Source organism: Nyctereutes procyonoides, unplaced genomic scaffold (genome assembly GCF_905146905.1).
Source record: "Nyctereutes procyonoides isolate TBG_1078 unplaced genomic scaffold, NYPRO_anot_genome, whole genome shotgun sequence".
Lineage (NCBI taxonomy): Eukaryota > Metazoa > Chordata > Mammalia > Carnivora > Canidae > Nyctereutes > Nyctereutes procyonoides.
The window spans coordinates 77,964,566-77,969,918 of NW_026575140.1; the positions used below are offsets into that span (position 1 = coordinate 77,964,566).

General features: G+C 42.3%; 1 pseudogene; it reads left to right on the top strand.

Moving 5' to 3' along the window:
• The first annotated feature begins 1,243 nt into the window (after positions 1–1,243).
• Positions 1,244–1,608, top strand: LOC129497685 (anaphase-promoting complex subunit 15-like; annotated as a pseudogene).
• Positions 1,609–5,353: the final 3,745 nt, after the last annotated feature.

Consider the following 5,353-nt stretch of genomic DNA (forward strand, 5'->3'; position numbering starts at 1 on the left):
GCCAGTAATGAGTGTCCAGGAGACTCAGAAAGAAAAGCAGGGAGTCTTGCCTATGTTCAGGGTCTGGGGTTTTTACTGAGGATGACAGTCTAGAATATGTGTCCTCTCTGGCATTCAGAAATGGTGAGAACAAAGATGAGGGCACAAGTGTTATTCCTTGGAGCTAGAGAGTCCTTGGCATGGAGATGTCCATGCTGGTGGTCTGATGCATATGATGGCTTCACCTTGTCATTCTCACCTGGTCCTTCCTTAGATGTTATCTGTTCTAGAGAACTCATTCACTCCTTGTCCCTTACAAGGAGGACAACACTATTTGCATTATGACACATGTATAAAGTAGGGGGTGCAGGTCCTAGCAAGAATAGAAACAAGAAAAGGAATAAAGTGCAGATTTTTATGGACTCCTGAAATTTCGTCTTATAACAACTTTGGAGAACATTTTGCCTACCTTCTAAGTTGAAGATGATTTCTTCTAGGAATATACCCAAGAGTAATTCTTATACGCATATGGCTGGAGGCAGTGAACAGTGTTCATAGTGGCAGAGTCAAACAAGCAAAAATTTATAAATAATCCAAACATGAATGAGAAGGAGAGTGGACAATCATACAGCAACCGTGTCAATGAACTACCCCACATTCACCAGTCTGGCTACACTTTGGCCATACACTACTGAACAAAAGACAGGAAACCCCAAAGGACTTCAAACAGCATTATATCTTTCTGTGATATTAAAAATATCTAAAAAATTTTAAATATCCTTTTTAAGAATACTTACAGATTCACTAAAGTTAAATGAAAAGGAAAACAAGAAAATGATGACTATAAAATACAAGATAAAGATCCTGGGGCATAAGGAAGGCAGGGGATGGGCTCCTTGGGGGAGAGAGTGGTATCTGGTAACATGCAGATTGTTGTCAAGGTCCTAACCTTTGCTTAGATGAAGGGTTCGTGGGTGATTATTGTATTTTTAAGAATAAACTGATAGCTGGCTGTTGCCCTTCTGCATAAGGAAACCGAGGTTCAGAGGAGTTCAGTGACTTGGCCAAGGTCAACCAGCTACCAGCTGGTTGTGGTGGAGCTAGGACTCAAACCCAGGTCCGTCTGACGCCCACAGGGAATAGTTACTTCTCCGCTATCTTCAACTCCACCCCATCCCCAAGTCATACTGTAACCAAATAAAAACCCAAACTAAATACATCTGAAAACTGAATTCATCTGATCCTTTACCTCCATTTAGAAGCCATGCCCACTTTTTTTCCCTCACTCTTCCCCTGTATGACCGAGACACTGTGGTTTAATCTGGATCAACTCTGTGTGGATGAGATGGAGCCACAGCAAAAGCAAGAACAAGCCCATTGGGCCTGGCTCTAGAACATCACAGAGACCACAACCTGGTACCTATTGGCAAGCTGGCCTAAGAGCACTATCACAACCAGAAGGAGGAGGAGGAAGAGGATGATGAGGATAATAAAGAGGACTCAGAAGAAAATGAGGACATGCAGGACAGGGATGAGATGAGTGACTACATGGAGTCACCCAAAGTTGGAGAGGTCAGTGAGGTGGACAAGGGAGGCAATGAACAGGATTAGGACCAGTGGATGATCTAGGTAGACAAGGCAAGTGGCTGAGCCCAGCTCACCCTGCACCCCCTGCAGAACCAGCTGGTTGCCTGGGTGCCTGAAAGCTCACCTTTGGGTATCTCTTCAGGTGCTGCCAGGAACTGGTCTCCTGGGCCCCTCCAGGGGCCATTGGTTTGCCCTTGAATTCCCAGGGCCTGAGTCCACCCCACCTTTCTGCCCAATACCTTACTCCTTAGTTGCCAGGTATAGTCTCCTTCTAACTCTTTTTAATAAAGACACAGGATTTGAAAAAAATAAAATAAAATAAAAATAAAAATGAACGGATAACAGAAACTAGCTAAACAGCTAAAGTTAAGCCCTATGGGCCATGGATTGGGATTAATTTAATTCTGCAGTCCTAAAATCTAAGTAAACAAAGAAACTACAGTCATGAGAATGGGAAGGGGGAATCGTATATAGGGCAAAAACAGTTTCATTATGAGGGAGGTGTTTTTAATATTTTCATCCCTAGAATGAAGATGTAAGACATGTTGATGGGGGAACAGAGGACTAGTTGAGGACAAAACGCACTGACAAATCCTTGAAACACGCAGAGTGACATTCCTCTAGGGACTCAGCTGCCTTGCCATACTTTGCTAAGGGCAAAAGGCAATCTTAGCCCAACCCCCAAGATCCTGGAAGTCTACTTTAACATATAAAAATTCCTTTAGAAATTTCCTTTATCTCTAAACCCCCCAAGATACATGTTGACAATCATCCCCCAAGCACATGGCCCACCAATAGACATCTGAAGGGTCTCATGACTAACGTCTTATTAGATGGTAATAAATGACCTTTTCCCAACACTAGCTAGCCCCCTCAAGGTCCTGGAAACCTGGCTTCCAAAATTCCTTACAGAGTAAGCTGTCCTCAAACCCCTCCCAACTCCCAGGTATATAATCAGCCACCCCTCACCGCCCTGGGCAGCAGCTCTTCCTGCCTACGGGTCCTGTCCCCATGCTTTAATAAAACCACCATTTTACACCAAAAACATCTCAAGAATTCTTTCTTGGTCATCGGCTCTGGACCTCACCCCACCAAGCCTCATCTATATTCCAAAACTTCATCGATATCACTAGCCAGAATGTCATTCTGCCTATGGTTTGGCTTAAACAAAATTTTCCCTATTTGTATAGCTCACAAGTTATTTATGTTTATATTATTTAGAAACAAAATTAAACTGAGTAAAAGTGAAGGTCAGATTGGGTTTATTCAACAATTTATGAATTGGGCAGCATCCCATTTAGCACGGAGAGAGGGACACCCAGAAGCTGTGCGAAATGGATGGATTTTTCTAGGCAGAACCAGGAAGCGACCAGGGGGTTAATTAGCAAAAGAAAAGCAAGGATTGTTCAAGGCAAGGTCACCTTCCCTTAGGGGGAAGGCAGGGGTCTTAGGTAGATTACTTCACTAGTGCTGATCAGCATATTCTGGACTGATTGGTTTAAAATTCCACTCCTGAGAGAGGCTGAAATTGCAGTTACGTTAATCTTGGTGGGGTTTAGCAAAAGTGACTCCATCTGAGGCCCGTTGTTTCTTTTTAACAATATATTATGCATGAATTAGATATGAAACATATCTAAAGCAATGTACACAAGCCCACAAAGATTCACTAAAATGTCTTTTATAGAATTTTAAAATAAACTTACATTTTTAAAAACAAATATTCAAAAATTATATCTTGCAACCCCTGAGATCACTGCATTTTTATTTTTCATTTTATTCATTTTTTTTATTTTCTTAAGTAGGGTCCATACCCAGGATGGAGCCCAACTCAGGTCTTGAACTCATGACCCTGAGATCAAGACCTGGGCTGAAATCAAGAGTCTGGCACTGAACTGACTAAGCCACCTAGGCACCTAGGCACTGAATTTTTAAAGGTTGAAAATTATTTTTCCAACTATCTTGGTCCATGACTATTGTTTCCACTCTTTTACTTTTTTTTTTTTTTTTTTTACTTTTGTGATATTTTCTTTTTAAGTAGTCTCTAAACCCAACAGGCGGTGGAACCTACAACCAGTGGAAAAAAGTGGCATGCTCTATCTACGGAGCCAGCCAGAAGCTTCTCCATTCTTTTAAATCAAGGGGAAGGTTTGTCTGTTTGCCTCATACCTCGCTATTTAATTTTATTCTATTTCTTAGAAATAAAATTTCCCTTTTGCTGCTTTTACAGAAAGGAAGTTGTGTGAGAAGAGGAAAACCATTTTTTTTTTTTTTTGTGCTTGTACCATATTTCACAATACTTCTATTGTTCTGCAGCAAGTCAGAAACACAAACCCTAGGGCAATGACATTTGGGATGAGGCTTTTGCCAAGAGAAAACAGGGACAATGAAGTGTCCCCTACAAGGATTCCAGAATGACACACTGGGATTTTTGCTCAGAGATGGGCAGGGGTAAATTAATTAATTAATTAATTAATTATGCTCCCTTCCTACATCCTCCACCCCGCTTCCTTTTGCAATGGAAGGAGGGATCTTAATTTTTCCAATGTGTGAGAAAAATATAAGGTTTTTGTTGGTTTGGAGTGATGCTCCAAACTGTGTTTCTGTCTTAGTTTTTCCAACTGCGTGACATGGCTTCATAGATTAAACGACTCATCAATAATTGTAGAAACACTACCACAGACTTACTATGTGCCTGTACTAAGTCCTAAGGACGAGTATAACACTGTGAAATAGTCACCAATCTCCGGGTCCTTGGATCTGTTAGGACTGTGCTTCAGGATGGGGTAGGACTGACATGAGTTTTTTAATTTTTTTTTTTCTATTGAGGTGTCATTGTCATATAACATAGTGTAAATTCAAGGTGTATAACACATGGATTTGATACCATTTATATTGCAATATGATTCACATTGTAGCATTCTGTTGAGTCGCGTACTTATCATTTCTTCTGGTGGTAGAGTCTGTTTCTCTAACATGTGACCTGTGTGGAACCTTCTCTCTCTCCAGCCCACCCCTCACCTGTCCATCTCTTCCCAGCAGCCTCCTCCCCTTTTGCCAAATCCACTCCATTCCTCTTGACTTTCCCTTTTATTAAACTATCGTCTCTGTGAACTAGACTGGGTCTTAAAGATCAGCTCGATTACTGGGTTTCAAGATGTTTTTTGATCCTCTAAACCATCTCCCCACAGAAAACCTTACATAAAATGCCCATGATACCTGTACCCACTCCAAGAAGAGGAAGAGAAGGATGCCATGCTTCACCCACACAATCTTCAGGTGATAACCCCAACAACCCCTGTCTATGAAGGGTCCCTGAGCATCCGTTGGCACAGTCCACGGGCTCCCCATCTTAAACCAACACCCTCATTTGGCAGGTGAGGTAGTGGAAGCCCAGAAATGGGCAGAGAACATAACCAAGTCACAGCCAACACCTTGACATCCCAATTCCTAGTTCTGGAGTCTTCTCATGCCTGTCCTTTCTTTTCCTTCCCACACAGTTTCAAAATCTTCTGGCCATGAGGAATCCCCTTGAAGTTTGGGGGCTAAATCCATGCCCAGTGACTCAATAACTGCCTTCAATTGCCAAAGCAACATCCCAACCCTTGGGACTGGGAACATTTTGCAGTCACTTGACCTTTTCTCAAAGACAGAGAGAAGAAAAAGGCATGAGACAGGCTTCAGAACTTAGGAGTATGGTTCACTGGACTCATCCTCAGCACCCCTGTGTCCAGGAGGGCACCACTCCAAGATAGTGTCTGGGGACAGCAGAGTGGACTTACACAGTGCT